Raw genomic sequence first — 17,123 nt, forward strand, 5'->3', positions numbered from 1 at the left:
GCTGTAAAATAGCAAGGCAGAATATTTTTATCAGAAGCTTAGTAGCAGGGTTAGAAGCTATTCTTCTATTTGCAGATTCTCTGTAAAAAACATGTATAACCCCATTTATGTCTTAAATCTGAGGAATCAATATCCTCCGGTTTTGAAAAGCTTTTCCAGTGAAGCCTGTGGATTTTTTCTCATTGTATTATCTGTTTAACAGAAGTGGTTCTGCTAAGTGATGCCTTAGATTAGAGGGGCAAAAAACATGAACAATTATTTTACTAATTGCACTTAAGATGAAGTGCAAATGAATAAACAAGCCAACAAATAAACCCTTATAAATGTTTAAGCCACTCTGTAAATTTAGGTGAATTACTGCATTTCATCTCCAGCTGTACTATTAGGACCTATGTAAGTACCAGCTTTATACATCCCTAGTATAATGGACTGGACATTACTCATATAATGGACCAGGCTGTGATATTAATGTTGATTTGCAATAGTTTCATACTTCAGCAAGTTAGTAGGTTAAAGAGTTAATGGGTAAAGAAGTCAATAGGAATACTCAGCGCTCAAGCAGTTAATGAATGCAAACCAACACGCTAGCATATGCTGAATTATTACTCTGCTGCTGCCATTTTACCTGGGCCAGCTTATGTGACATCCTCTCCCAGCATGGAACTGGGCTCCTACCTGCCCCATCCGAGGCAGACCAAAAGCCAACCTGCAGGAGACCACCGATGGACAGCCACTGCCGAAGTCAGCTCTCCACAGGGAAGCAGATTCTAGCGAGTTTTAAGCGTCCCTAATTGATTTTACAGTGCTAGGAAACTGAAAAAGAGTTCACATATAATCTTTGAGTCCTAATATTTAGATGGGGAAACATTTGTTTATCGGTCAGCTGTGTAATCTCAGGGCCTCTGTAGAGTGTGGGACAGCCTCTTAAGTAGCTTTCTCCAGTTTTGATTAGCTGACTCCATAGCCAGCCCTATAAATATTCTTAACATTTGCACCCAATGGACCAAGTATTTTGTTGAGCAGACTAATTGGTTCACAACCCCTGCTAAGTATCAGCCATATCATCCCTGACTGCCATAGGCTACTATCATCATTAGCCAAGTGACAATCTCCTAGAGAATTTTGGCTCTTTAATCTCTCTTCTCCCCGAGGACATCAGATTTATTATGGGTTAAAGCTATCAGAGTTCGCTCTCGTTCCTTTCCTACGCTGTATTCGCAGCACAGAAGGAAAAACCTTGCGAACACGGCGACACAAAGGAAGCTCATGTCCACGTCTCCCTAAAGGGACGGCAAGATGCTACAAGACCTTGGGGCTGACGCAGCCAAGGCGGAGGGCCAGATCCTGCCTGCACACAGATTTCCGAGAGAAGCATAAATTAACGGATCCCAGCCGAAGTCGCACGCTGATGAAAGCGGCCCTTGATCGGCATCGTTCCTTTTCCTGACCCCACGTTAACACCGAAACGCCGCGGTCAGGGTTGTCCCAGAGGCTGTGGAAAGAGCCCCCGTACCCAGTACGCCACGTGCCTGAGACCCAGCAGTGGTGGGGTGAGGAACACTGAAGAAGGAGAAGCAGAGAGCGAGATGAAACAGGTCAAAAGCTGGAACAAAAGGTGAACAAGAGAACAAAGGTGGGAAGAATGAAAGACAAGCTCTGAGAAGACATAATATCCTCGAAAAGCCAGAACACGCACAAAGAGTACCAGCTTCAAACAACGCAAATCTGACCTTCGTCATGGCTGTGCCATAGATCTGGAGATTTAGGCAAGGAACAGGGGGGTTCTCTTTGCTTTGTTTCATTAGAAAGAAAAAGTTCTGCTCGTAAACTTGGGAAAAACTTTAAAATGATAGAGATCTGGAGCATTAAGGTCTCTTACTTCGAAAGACACACAGATCACAGACACCAACAGCTCATAAGATGGTATTCACAGCTACAGATGTTCCCTCCATTAATTTTCCTGAAAACCCCCCAAACAACCCACAATTAACAAGGAATTCCTCTCCTCATTGCACCTCTCCCTATTCAAAGAGGGAAAAGCAATCATCCTGGTACAGACAAAAAGCCCTTCATGGCCCTCTGGCAGTCTTTGGCAGAAAGCGTCCTCTGGATTGCCTGCTTTCAGACCAAATTCTTTGTCATCTTAAAAATATCTTCTGCTCACTGATACTAAAGATTCACCTGACCATTTAAAACAAGTAGGGTACATGAGATTTTAAACCTCCAGTCACCGTCCCAGTCCACCTGAAGGTAGCAGGGAAAAACCAGCTCTGCCGTGTTGGCCTTGATGTAGTTTACAGAGGAAAATGGTTATTAAAGGAACAAAGTCAAAGCAGCTCGTTCATGGACACTGCCTCTCGTGTCCAAATCTGTAACAAGGCAATAAACCATGGGTTTCAGTACCAGAGCTACACCACAGCAGCACCCTCCCACCACAGCAAGCGATCAGCATGCACAACACTTTTTTTTTTTTTTTTTCTTTGAGTCACGCTGAGAAATCTCTGCAATTTGTAGCTTTGGAAAGCCTCCACATTCACATTTAATTTGAAATGATATCCTCCCTGTCAAAACATGCCTGGGGGCAAGTCACTTATGAAAAAAAAAATAAAAAAAATAAAATCTGAATCTTCTTGTCTGTTCTGAGTCATAACATCTGCCACAGCAAGTGTCTGCAGCCAAAGACAAGAAGATGTTCTTCTACAGCGAGCAGCGCCTAAATAAAAGCAATACCCCAAAATAGAAGGAATCTGAATCACTTCTCCATAACTGTGGTAAGACCTAACTGTTAAATATTAGGAACCAATAAACATTAGTATACCAGCTTTCAGGCACTTCTCATGTGCCTGCACAAGACAGAGATCTGAATTGCACACATATATATTTATAAATAGAAGGTATACGTGCACTTGTCTGTGTATGTTCATGCAAACATACACATTAGAAGTGTGTAATTTCAAGTTTCAAAATTCATGTCTCTGGAATAAATGTAAAAATCTGATATGCTCCATATTGAGCTGGTTCACTTTTGTTTGTTTCCCTTTCAGTCACATCAGCTGTTGCTGGTACTCTGGTTATTTTCACGGAAGATAAAGTAATATCAGATTCAAAAGCCCAAGGCAAAAGCTATTGCCCGTTGCACAAAATGGTTTAGAAAAAAAAAAATAAAATACATTTTATATTTATATATATATATATATATAAAAATCCCAAATGATCTTCTTTTTCCATGAACTGCCATGATGGTTAAACAATTCTGTGCAAAAAATACATATATAGTTTAACTAAACACACAATGTAACTAATTGTGTGTGTATATATATATATACTTTATAGTGTATCATCTTAACACTTTATCCACTCAAACTACTATCTCTTAAGAAATGGCCAGGACATTCAGTTCAAAGGAAACTGTGAAAAACCTTGCAGGAGGCAGTTATAGAATAATCAATCCAGGGAGACATTAATTTCCGATCCCTATATTTAGAAAGGGCCTATGATCTAAACCATGAGACCTTCTCAGAGGGTCATAATAGATTTGTTTCATTTTATTTAACCAAAGTTAAATTCACCAAATAGCCCCTGGCCTTAGGAAGGCTGAAAGAGAATAGTGTTTCTATTGGATTGTTTTCTTTCTACAAAAAAAGGAAAAATCACTTCAACAGAAAGCATCTGCTCAGCAGGCCAAGGTGGTCAAGATGCAACTGAGATGGGAGGTTCTGTACAGAATGTATCAGCAAGGACTAAAAATAAGTATGGTGCAAGATTAGCAATTTAGATGTGTTGCTAATATATTCTTACCTTTGACACTAAGTATAACTGCATTCGAAGGGCATTCAAAAATTATAGAAATAGAAACAACTAAATGGGTCAAAAATAAGGAAAATAAAGGTCCCTTTAAGAAAGGAATGAAAAGAATTATCAGTATTTCATGCACAGATGAAGTGTTTCAAGGAATGAACATGACAGGCATAAGTATTTATGAAAACAGGTGAAACAAGGTCAAATAGTCACTTTCATGATCACACCAGAATTAAGAGACAGCAAATTTAAAACAGGAAAGAAAATCACAATAATTAACTTTGTGAACTCTCTGACACAAAAATGTTATTGATACAAAGGACATAATGATTAGGAGAATGATTAGATGTTTAAAGTGCTAATAATAATACTTTCCCAAGCCAGGATAATAATTTATAAGGGCTATTGATCTCATGTTTCAGGATGGAAGCCAAGCAGTAAGTGCTTGGTAAGAAGAAGAAAAAAAAAAAAAAAAAAAAAAAAAAAGTCTTTCAAGACATTTTGTTCTTTAATTGTGATAATGAGAGTTCAGGGGAGGAGGGAGGAAGGTTTGGCGTTGGTTTTTTGGTGGTTTGATTTTTTTTTTTCCCAGGGTGTTGAGTCATCTAGTATTAGTTACTAACAGAGATAGGATTCTAAGTTAATTGGATCTTTAATCGGATTGAATAGGGTAATTCCTACCTCTCTGCATTCCTAATGGATGTCACAATGTCGTGAGTTAAATGCTGAAGTGCTGCTCTGATTTGAGAACAGCTTCTAGGGAATCCTTAGGCAAAGACAATTATTCAGATGTCCATTGAGAAAGAAAACAATCATCAAGGTCAACATACTTCCAACAGTATTTTAGGATAATTACTGTCCAGTTAGTCAATTATTACAGGTGGTGCGGACATTCTTGCATGATTTTTTTCTTCCACAAGAAAACAGTTTATTATAATTTGTCAGTCTTCCTAGTTCCAAGGAGAATATTACCAGAATAAGCCCAGGTTCTAGCACAGTCCTGAAAACACCCAACTCCAGCCCAGAAGTCAGAAAACTGCTGTGCGGTATTGCTGGCAATGTAAAATATCTATGGCCGTATGAGGTAGAAATAGTTGACCCATGAAGAGGTGCAGGTAATTGGGTGCTTTAATTGATCACAAATGTTTCTGTTAAACAGTCCAAAGGAAACACATTGCAAATTTCCATTGTAAAGATCCTGAAATAACTGCTCGCTTCAAATCCAAAACCAATACAGGAAACGTTGCTAAACAAAGGTAATGGCTTTGTGATGGAGTTGTAAAAAAATAACATGCGAGTTATTTCTCTCCCCATAACAATTACAGTAGTATTCTCTACTGTGGACATAAGACAGCGCTTTTGAAAATGTTTCTGGAGAAGTGATTTTCAGTCCTGGCTAAAAGGCTTCCACGATAGCAAAGTGACTTACAGTCCTTAAGGCATCTGTTTCACTTCCATGATAACTGGAGATCCACACAAAAAACCAGCAGCAAATTCACCTGGGCCATGACCTTGACTGAACCACTGCACTTCCCCACCAAATAAACACGATATTACATTTAAATTAATGATTACGTGCTTATTAGGCACTGTAAGCACTTGAAATATGGTATGTTTCTTCTTTGAAAAAAAGAAGACACAGTCACTGACCTGGTGAAACTATTTCAAGATGACAAACACGCACACAGACAGTACTCCTCAAAAGCAGCCGAGACCACATAGGTTTCCCTGCTGGATTTCCCCAAAATTTGTTTGTAATGGTATAAATATAGGGCTCATGATTTCTTTTAAAACTTGTATGTATAACACCGATGTCAATAAAGCGAAGGGCACGCAAGAGCCCCCAGTGACAGCCCGCCGCTGGACAGGTCAACCGTGCCGTAGCCCAGGCGGTACACGACATGCCCTTCGCTTCTGGGGAACGTGGCGCGGGTCTCGCCGTGGGACACAGCCCTCGGCTCCATCCCCTCCCAGCAAAGTGGATTGCGCTGCCTTCTCTCACAGCAGCAGAACAGGGAGCCGATGCTGCCAAAAGCCCAAACCACAAATAGGAGGTTTCTTCATCATCGTTAACAAAGCGTAGAATCCAAAATTGCTGTTTTGACTATGAAACAGATGACTCCAGCTCTGCCAACACTCAAGGTGTTCCCAATGCCAAAACTCACTTTGCTGAAACATATGCTCCCGTATTTAGAAACAGAAGCTCCTTCTCCAGATGAAATTCCCTTCTTTGCCCTTTTGGTGCTTCTATTTCTCTTTTTTGTGCTTCCCATGTACGTTCCTTCTTTTTCTTATCTTCTTCCTTTGATTACCCTTTCAGTGCTCACAGATTTTAAGGCCTTTGCACCCTTCTATACGTCACAGGCTGCTATGCTTTTCCCTATCGCCTGCAAATCATACTCAGTAACTTGTGTTTGATCATATCACAGAAGGTATCCAGTCTCGATTTGAACACATCATAGTTCATTCCAGTGGTTAATCACAGATAAAAAATTGTGTTTAATGTCTAATTTAAAATTGTCTGGCTCCAGCTTCCAGCTATTAGATCTTATTTTTCTTTTCTCTTCTTGATTAAAAAGCTGGATATGCTTTCCCCATGAAAATACTTGTCCCCGTAATCAAGTCCCCTCTCAATCCTCTTTTTGATGAGCTAAGCAGATTGAGCTCTCTAAATCTCTCACTGCAGGGAATTTTCTCCACTCTTCAAATCAATATTGTGGTTATTTTCTTGATTCTTCAGTTTTGTAAACTCTTTTTTCAGCTGTTGACACCAGAAGTGGCCATAGCTTTCCAGCATTCTCATGCACTCAGATAAAAACCCTGTGTCAAAGGAGCTCACTAGTCCTTCAGCCGTAGCATCCCGCTGGGAAGTCATCTTCCTTTCTTTGTCCACTGTGACCCCTCCGTACCCTTTCACGGTAACTCTTCTCAAGGATACCCTCTTCCAAGTGCATTGGTTAAGGCACAGACTGTTGGGAGCACAGGAGAAGAGGCAACATCTTGCCAGCCCATTAGTCTGCTCCATATAACTTATTATTTCCATACTACTGGTATTGCCTTATCCACAACTTTGGCAACAGTCATTTAATTTTTGTGTCCAGATTATTGATAGAGATGTTAACCTGTTTCAGGACTAGTTCTCATTCTTGCAAAACTGCGCTAAACCCACACATCTTTCAATACATAATCCTCACAGAGAAATACCTTTTCAGCTCTGTTAGCTAAATCTTAATCCATTAAGCAAGACTGCTACTAATTCTACATACTAAATTTGTTGGGTTTGTTTGTTTTTAACTGAGATTTCATCAGATACCAAATCTAGAAAACTGCCATAAAGCTTAGTTACCCGTATCTATCAAACCCATAACCCCATCAGGAATAGGATCCCTTTTCAGAAAGCCATGGTGACTGGCCTTAATTATCTCTCTATTCTTTAACTCTATATTAATTCAGTCTCTATTAACTTATCCATTATTTTTCTGGGATTGGTGCCAAGCTCCCCAGACAATCATCCCCTACCTCCTTCTGCTTTCCCTCTTTGTACATGGGCTCCTCCGGTATTCCCGCAGAACACCAAGATACGTAGGATAAAGGAGCCCAAAATACTTAGTCACCCTTCTATGATATATCACCCTATCTTTCCCAAAGATACTAAACCAGACTTTTTCCAATAGGCATATTATCCCTTTGATCAGTCCTTCCTCTCCCTCCCACCACCATTCCTGTCCGCCCATCCCGGTTTATCTGTCGCACGGGTACGGAGATGCCAAATCCAGCCGCCGAGAACAAGACAGACCACAAAGGCTATCACCACAGCCTGCTCGTGAAAGCTGCTTCAGAGACTTCAGTGTTACGTTTTAGCTGTAAAATTTGGGTTTTAGGAGAATTCAGCTTTGCCCTATCTCCATGATATTAACTCAATAAGAGGGTTTTTCCCAGGGATGCCCGTTCCATTACCCCAAAGCATCCTTTCGAGTCCCTGTTCGAGAAGCACACTTAGCACCACACATTAATTGAACTTTCAAGCGCCAGCCCAGGGCTCGGTGATCCTAAGTGGACTGGACACCGTCTTCTCTCAAAGGGGGGCTGCAAATTGCCGGATTAGCACCACACAACCCTAATGCGGTCAAGCATTTGGAATATAAGCTGTCTTACATTATTTACCTGTAGCAAAGTTACAGTTCAATTACTGAAGTAATATCTCATTCAGGCAGAACAAAGAAGAAAGGTATGCAAATCAGTTAGTTTAAATTCGCTTAATTTAAAGTCCTAAAATTTTTAAGGGTGCATTCCCTCTCCAGGGACATTTGGGTTTGGAGATTATAAAATACATAAAGCTCTAAACCGTTACATGGATTGCTATTGCCTGAGCTTCGGAAGTTTGCATAAGTTGTTCTTTTCCGTGAGTGCATTATATAATTAACAGTGCAGATATGTAGCGCTCCTGCCTATATCCTATCCTATGTAAGGATAAAGAATTTGGTCTAACCACCACCCATGACAAGGAGCTTTGTGCACAGACAAGCTTAGCATACATTTTGGAGGATGACAGTGGAAGAGGTTTGTATGGAGAATGCTGCTTATCAGCTGAATACAAAGATTATTCCAATTTTTTTTGTGATATACATGATAAGGTTTCTGAATAGCCCTTGACGTTTGTTGTGTGTTGGGTTTTTTGGTGGTTTGTTTGGTTTTTTTTAAATAAACGCTGAGGCAGATTTCTTATGCACCAAAGGCGAAATTTTCATCTTGCTATGCAGTTGGAATTATGTGAGGTTTCACTGCACAGTGATGTCTGACAAGGGGAATGGCTGACAGTGAGAATTTGCTGCACTAGCAGGATAATTAGGTGCAATGCTCCAAAAGGTAGGATCCTGCACAGGTGGAAGTAAATGGGAGAAACTTCCTTTTCTTTAGCGGCTGCATAACCAGACCAGCTGTATTACTTTCTGGTGCCACCACACTTAACTGCACTTTACCTTTAACAAAGCTCTGTACCACAATACAACTCAAACAGCTCTCGATTTTCAGCAGTTCCCTGGGACGTAACATGAAGCCGAAAAGGTGAGACCGAGCGTTTCCCAGCAGGTAGGCACCGTCTGGGCAGGTATTAGCCGAAAAGCAGGGTGGGCAAAAATCACCGGTGGAGCGCCGCGCAGACACAGACAGCAGGGATGCTGCAATTCAACACCATAATCAGAGATAATAACAGTCCCAGATTTAGGTGAAAGCCAAAGTCAAACCTCATACAGTCAGTAATAGAAAGGTGCATTTGTCATGCAGGTAGTAAACCCTGAGCAATTACTGTGGATTTCAGTGGTAACCCTGTAAATTTAATGAAGTAGGTATGCCTTAGCTTTGTACAGCTGGGACAGTCCTTTAATCATTGTTACTCCATATAGCTTACAGTATGACATCTGTAATTTGTACGAGTCGGAAAACAGGAATATTCATTACTGTTTCCCAGTTATTTGTTTCCATCAAAATAGGAGACAAGAACACGCCACTTGATAGGAGACACCATTAGAAATCTCCCAACCTGCGTGTCTGCGGCGAGCCCTATCGCGCAGCCCGTTACAGCATCCTTACTGACGGACACGACAAGCCCACGCGGACGTCGGACACGATTGTCCAGAAGCCCAGATGGCGTAAGTCAGTGTAACTCAATCATCCTCAGCTGAACCACAGTAATTTGTATCAGTCAAGGACCTGAGCCATTATGCCTATTTCTCAGACTGGTTAGGTTGTAAATTAGATTTTCATCACTCCTGGGACAAAAACCTGACTCTGCTGAGGTCAGTGGGAGTTTGACCATCTATTTCAGTGGCGCCATGACTTCACCGGTGGTTTTCATGTGCAATATTAATCCTGGAAGTCATCACAGTGTATCGGGTTTATTACTTTCCTAAAAATATATTAAATAAAATCTTCCATTAGTACTCACAGATACTAGTAGTTCAGTTCTCTGTTATTTTCTTCTGCTCAAATGTAACAAAAGGAATATTTATCTCAAAGGATTTGGGAATTTAATTACCAAAATAGCTACAGTTTTGACTGATGCTTCAGCAGAACTCATACAAAGTAAACACTGAATACAGTTTATTCAGCTGTAAAACTGCCTCATGACCAAGAAGATCAGATGGGACCTTCTCTGACTCATATCAGGTCAAAATAGAAATCCTCTAAAATCCATTTCCTACAATGTAATTTTACTAGAACAAAATCATTGGTGGAGTAATATGAAAGAATAATCTATGGAAAATAAAGCACAGGGCCCTTATTCAGTAACACACCTGAGCAATAGCCCCAATTTGAGCTAATACTTCCACTGAAATCAGCAAACATCTTGTGGTTTAGAGTATTTTGCCTATGAAGTAGTAAACCCAACAAAATCAGGCAGACAGGCATGGGTGCAAACATGCACACAGACCTGTATCAACCAACACAAACCACCCCAGTACTGCAGAGGGAAGGATTTTAGTGATGTGACCGACCAAACACACTGAGCTATGAGATCACTCTTGGAAAAAAAATGTAGGTGCTTCAAAACCTACAGACAATCTCTTATTCATTAACAATTCTCTGATTTCAGTAAACTGAAAAAAAAAAAAAAGGTGTATTCTGTGAATATGTCTAAAAAAAAAAAAAAAAGCCATAGAGTTAATCACTACTGTTAGCTGAAAACATTGTTATGGTATTTTCTAACAGAAAAAAATCTGCCCTGGAATAATAATTTTACTTTTCCTATAAGCAAAGCAATCTTTCATCAAGACTAATTTTATTTCAGGCACTGGGGATACAGCAATGGCACCAGCCATTTTTTACTGAAACATTGTTCCAGGTTTCCATCAGTTTTAATACTGTAACACAGACGACATAACTGAACGATGCATTTTTCAAATATACTTTAAAGCTGTGGGAATACACCCCTTAAAGGCAGCCCTCGCTTCCTTTCAAGTGCCATACAAGCACAGCAGGCAGCATTCAAAGCCACCTCTTCTGTGTCAGCCAGCGGAAGAGGCTGACAGGGAATTGGTTGTGTCACACTCGAAAAGTCACCAAAGGAGACGCAGACTGAAAGGTGGAAGGGCCCGATTCTGCAATTTATTTTTCCCTATTCCTCTTAGGAGATTACTGCCTAGCCAATTAATTTCAGCCGGGAGACTGTCCTGAATAGCGACTGCCAACCTTTCACAGTCGTCTCTAGGGTCTCCCAAAAAAATGGAGACACTTGAAATGAGATTTTTAAAAGCACTGAAGTCCCCTGACTAAGCTATATTGAAAGGTAGGAGGACTTTGGCTCACTGAAATGTTTAGATACAATTCTTTGGAACTGGAGTCTTGGGCTTTCACTACTTGGCTTGTTTACAGTTAAACTTTCTATTCACGAGGGCATTGAGACTTCCCAGCCACAACAGACCTTCAGACATGGCTTCATCCCACCTTTAAAGTTACAGCCCTCTCCACCTCTAAAAAAAAGACCAGCAGCCACAAGAACATGTGAAGGCGCAACCCATGTGCTGCCCTCCACACTCCTGCGAGGAAGAGGAGGAGGAGGAGGATGACAAGGAGGAGGAGGAGGAGAAGGAGGCAGGAGCATCGCTGGGCAGGCGAGAGCAGCCCAGGTGGGGTCCGGGCTGAAGACCAAGAACACTCGCAGTGCACGTCTTGCTGCTGCACTGGAGCAGCCCAGGGGATAAAGTCCACGACCAGTACACAAGGTTCAGCTTTCCCCACCTCCTCGATCGCAAACGGGGGGAGGATGAAACGGGGACACTACGAGAAGCTCCGTTTTTTGCCGCAGCGACAGCGGTTGTTTGGAGATTACCTGTTGGGAGCTCGGCGTGGGGCTGTCCCCGAGGCAGCTCAGCCTGGCTGACAGACCGGCTATTACAGCCAGACCGGGAACCATCTGTTAAAAATATCCTCGAAAGCTGCACTCTTACAGAAAAAACCCTGCCCAGGCTCGACCATTAGCTCCTTCTCCCCCAGCTGCTCAGGCTTGAATCCAGACATCTCTATTTCTTCTGTGCGGCAGAACAGGAGCAAAGATGAGGATGAATCCAAGCAGGCTCATCCCTGTCCTCCCCAATCGCCCCTTCACCCTCCTTAACCCGAGTCATGTCCCCACCACACCTCTAATTTCATACCATCTTGTTGCTGACTCAGCAAAGGGAGAAAAAACACCTGAAAAGAGGAATTGGCAGTTTTCTTGATAAATGGAGAAAAGAGAGGGCTAGTGAGGCTCAAAGAAATTATGAAGACTTAAAAGCCCTAATGACAAAAGCAACATAAATCTTGTCCTTCTTGCATGGAGCAGGATCTGCGCCTGGAGGTCACACTCGAAACAACTAACACTAGTTCAGCTGTAACAATAAACACTAATTTTAATGATAAACTGTTTTCCATCTGCCTTTTTTGGAGTTTTATACATCCAGGTGTAATGAAGGAAGAAGGAAACATCTGCTAGGGAATGCTGCAACCTCAGAAAATAACACATCACAACGGCCGTCACAGCTCCACACTCTGCGTTTCACACGGGGTGCCTGGACACGCTGGGAGGAGAAACCTGAGATGCCAAATATTACCGTGTATCTTCATCGATTTATAATGCAGAGGCAATCACTAATCAGCATTTGGGTATGCAAATGCACTTAGAGAAATCAATGCATAAAACAGATACAAGGAGAGTAGCTGTGAAAAAAAAAACCCAACAACAAACACAACCTTGAGTTTTGGGCATTGACTTTGTTGCATAGAAACAACAGCAAAAAAAACCCACAACAAAATCAAACAAGCTCACATGTACCTAAATCTTTACCTAAGTCTATCTAAGCCTAGAAGGGCAATTACAAGTACACAGATTATGACCTATAATAATCTTAGCCTAGGAATATTGACAATGAGTTGAGATTTAGGTCGCTGTGGTCCACAAATGGCAGCAGTTACTACAGGCACTGCTACAACATCCCCTTCTAGTCCAATACACCAGTAAATCATGCAATACCCAAGCTCTTTGTCTAGGAAAGAAGAGAAATACCTCGATTCCTTCTTCTCACCAAGAGGGAGAAAGAAATCTTCCAGAATGCCAACTACTATCTGAGTAAATTAAATGCTGTGACAGCCTGCAGTTCTCCTAGCCCTAGTATGCTTTTTCTTAGTTAGGATTTTAGAAGGAAAAGGCTGTGTCTGTATTAGCAAGTAGCAGAGCTCAGAAGGGCATAGATGAGTAGAGCAAAACAGTGCTGGGAACCCCAAATCCACCCACGCACATTGCAAAGGCTTCGCTTCAGCTCTAGGCAGGAGGCCACGGATGAAAAACCCATTAGCAGCTGAAGTGCACAAAATAAACTCCTGAAACAGATATTCTGGTTTAGGTTCATCCGAAATTAATCCGGTTTGTGCGGTCTCCCCATAACGCAAACCAAAGCACAGCAGGTGGGGATGGGACAACTGCAAGATTCCCTTCCAAGGTGCACTCCAGAACTAAGATGACAGCGTACACGGACCCAGGGGTAACAATAAAGGGTTCACTGACATAAAAATATAATTCCACATGTATGAAGTGCATGCAGGATGCTGCAACCTGGTTAAAGCCAATATTAGTACTCTGGGTATACAGAACCATGATAACATTTATCTTCCTTCTGCTCTTTGAGTACTAAATCTGTTATTTCCTTACACAAAATCGCTCTGTTAAGAAACCAGCGTCTTCTGCGAGGACAACCCAGCAGAGGTCTCCAGCCATATGGGCTGTAGGATGGGCCAGACTGCCCTGACATAATTCGGACAACAATCAAACCGCATGCTCCATCTTGCATTTAATTTACTCATAATGGAGCATGGGGTAACGCCACAAGACCTTGCAGGATCTCACATCTCAAGACAGCATGAGGGGATCTGTTCAAAAAGCATTTGGTAGATGACTGTCTTTGTTAAGGCTTCTTGTCCCACTAATTATTTTGGTTTTTGAACAGCAGTCTAACCGAGAAAGGGCAATTGAAACTTGTTATAAAACACTGAGGACATCACCGCCAGAATATGGTTTACAAGTAAGATTCCTGCTCTTTTCTTCACACCCATGCTGGTCCCCAGACCCTGTGCTGAGGCATCGATATTAATTATACAAAATCTGAGGTTGTTATAAGGTGGGCTTTGTGCTAGCAAAAAAAAAAAAAAAAAAAAAAAAAAGATCTTTAATAAAACAGAATTTCTAATTTCCTGGACAAATATACCAAAAAGAAATTGTGGCATCTTGGTGGGTTGCTAAGCAACCAAGAGCTCCAGTGTCACTTGTTTGTGATCAATTCAAGTCATTCATCAGGCGCTGAAGCACCAGCTCAGGAATTCCAACAAATCTGCGCCTTGGGAAAGCCACGGGGACTTCCTGCCACACAATAACACTTTCTTTCCTCCAAGATAAACTTTGTAGATGTTCTTTTGATCTGTGTGATATGTTAATTCATTATTCTTAACATACTGCTAATGGGAAAAGCTATAATTAACTAACTACAGCATTGTAACGCATGCAAGATAAACTGAACTAATTAGTAGTGTTTAAAGTAGTCCCTGTCCTCTCCCACTGGGGAAAGGAGCAGATCCCTTCTTATCACAGAAGCAACTGTCCACAACATCGTTTTATGTAACGTACAGCTACCTTTTTTTTTCTTCATTTTTCCTTCTAAACTTAAGTGATAAAGTATATTTTTATGGCTACAATCCAAGCCACTGGAGGTACACATACATGTCGTTAATAATGTAATCTTTCATTTAAATGAAGGCTTATCTGCTGGGTTTCTTGGGATAAAGAAGTGGACTGTTGTACTTTCATTCATTAATGACTGAAGTAACACATACTAAATGCCCATAATAATTACATCCACTCACACTGACAGTGGGTTAAATGTAATCAAAGTGTATATAGCTGAAGTACGGTCTCTTCATTTCAGCCTCAGATTCAAAATTCATTTTATTCCTATTTTGATAACAATCAATAATAAATTGCAAGAGTTTAGAGAACGAACTGGTTTAAAAGCTGTTGCATATGGCAAAACTTCTACAACTGTTGGATTGCTGACAGTTTTTTTTCTACTAAAGATATTTCATGATACTTTTACATATATTGTGCAATATTCCTGAAGGAACTCCATTACCTCCTGCAAACCTTGGTGGTATCTTATCTTTTGCATTTCATGTTAATGTAACATAGTCTAGTCTTGTAGTTCTTCTGTAAGCCAGACTCCACTGACAGCAGATGTTCAGCCTAAGTAAGGACCACAGAAACTGGCTAACAAGAATTTTCTAATTTTTTAATGACTCATTGGGAGAGGTGGGGTTTGGTTTGGTTTTATGTTTTGGAAAGACAAAGAAAATTCCTTACTTTTAAGACACAGAAAAGTGTTCATGCAGCAGTAGTCGAGCACTCTAATACTTCATGCCACTAAAAGCCAGCAGAGGATCACGGGAAGCAACGGGCAAAGGACCACATGCATAGCTCCGACAAGTCAACGTTGCATGGGTGTTCACAAACGGGCAAAAATTACACATTCATTTTAAGGTCCAGGTTTTTCCCCCATCTCCTTTCCTCAGGCCTATAACTAAACTCATAATATTTATTATTTATTGCTTTTGGAATGGTGTTTGGGAGAGCTACATAACGTGTATTTAACTCAGTCGCATCAAATGAACCCTTGACAAACAAAAATACCACCTGTCAGGTCTCTGGTGAAATTTTCCAAAGCATGTTTCGAGCAAAACTATTCCTAGGTAGTGCCAAGAATGAATTCACTTGTTTTCAATCTGTTGAGTTATGGTTGAATACCTGTATGTTATCCAAAATATCATAGTTTAGCTCCTTTCTACCCCCAAATAAGAGGCAAAGTAATATTAGCCATAGAAGCTATAGATGAAAAGTCTATTTCCATTTACTGTGTCCAACTGTTAGAAAACAGAACCTCCTTGCATTATGAAGACCTAAACCTAGCCGAGACCTGATGCTGATGCTCTGATCGTGCAACGCAAATTAATAACACACAGCACACGACACCGAGGTTTAAAGATTCTTACAGCTCTCCTGGAGCGCAACACAATCACATCACTTCCCCAGGGGGAAAAAACAAGGCGGGGGGGGGGGGTACTTTTCTAATTTAGGTATTGCAGGAAAAAAATAAAATAAAATACTCTCCAAAATCACTAGTGAAGGAAAGAAGAAGCGTTTTGCCACAGACGCCTGACATCCAGGCTTGCAAACTTGAACCCACCTAAAACCACACGAGACCGAGCGCGCCAGCCCCCAGCCCACTCCCACCGTGCTTTTGACCTCCCCGGCCCCCCCAGGATCCCCAATTCCCCCCCCATTCTCCGCATCCAACCTCCCTCGCCCACCTCCCACCTCCCCCGGGCTCCGCACCGCTCCGCACCGCTCCGCACCCTCCCGCAAACTTTCCCCGGGGCAGCGGCTCCTCCGCCCCGCCGGGACGGGAGAGCCCGAGCGTACAAGGAGGAGGAAAAAAAGATTCATAATAATAATTATTATTATTATTAAAGAGGCTTTTGGTGGAAAAGGCAGGGAGAGAAGAGGAGGCGGCCGGGGCAGCGGGGCACCCGCGGTCCCAGTGCTCTCCGCCAGCCGGCAGCCCCGAAAGGGGATGGGAATGGGGATGGGAATGGGGATGGGGATGGGGATGGGAATGGGGACCGGGCCCCCCCCCCCAGCCCAGTGTGACCCCCCCAGCGTTACCTTGAGCCCCGCACGGGCAGAGCCGGCAGCTCGCAGGGCGGTAGGGGGGGGATGACGGCCGGAGCCCCGTCCCGGCTTTCCAAATTAATGGCTCCACCCCGGAAAAAAAAAAAAAAAAAAAAAAAAAGGGAAAAAAAAAAAAAAAAAGAGGAGGCGGGGGGGTGGTGGTAGTGGTGGGGGGAGCCCAACCACCCCGAACCCAGCTCCACACCCACGAGAAGGAAGAGGGGTCCCTCCGTGACTGGCATCACTATCTCCTCCGGCAGAGCTTGCAGGGAGCCATGGCAACGAAACCCCCCCCCGCACCTCCCCAAACCTCTGCCCGCCTTCCCCCCCCCTTCCCCGAGGTTGGGAGAAGGATGGTGATGTGGGGGGGGGGAACCCCGAGCCGCCCCCAGCCCCCCGGTCCCTCCCGGCGGTTCCCACCTGCCCGATCCGACGCCGGGAGCCGGGAACCGGCTTCTCCGGGCGGCACCTGGGGATGGAGGGGACGGGGCTGGGGCTGGGGCTGGGGGGGGGGAGCCCCAGCCCGGCCCGACCCTCCTGCACCTCCCCTGCCCGCCTCCAGCCTGGGGGGGGGCAGCGC

The 17,123-nt window shown here is 42.7% G+C and overlaps 1 protein-coding gene across 1 annotated transcript in view; it reads right to left on the reverse strand.

Annotated features, from left to right (window-relative positions):
• The window catches only part of CHL1 (cell adhesion molecule L1 like), a 141,665-nt gene extending 125,075 nt beyond the window's left edge, over positions 1 to 16,590 (reverse strand). Inside the window, exon 1 of the mRNA XM_075052663.1 lies at positions 16,538 to 16,590. The gene's annotated coding sequence lies outside the window, so the exon portion shown is untranslated. The remainder of the gene's footprint in view (positions 1 to 16,537) is intronic.
• Between the last annotated feature and the right edge of the window lie 533 nt (positions 16,591 to 17,123).

The sequence above is a fragment of the Buteo buteo genome, chromosome 21 (genome assembly GCF_964188355.1).
Source record: "Buteo buteo chromosome 21, bButBut1.hap1.1, whole genome shotgun sequence".
Taxonomy (NCBI): domain Eukaryota; kingdom Metazoa; phylum Chordata; class Aves; order Accipitriformes; family Accipitridae; genus Buteo; species Buteo buteo.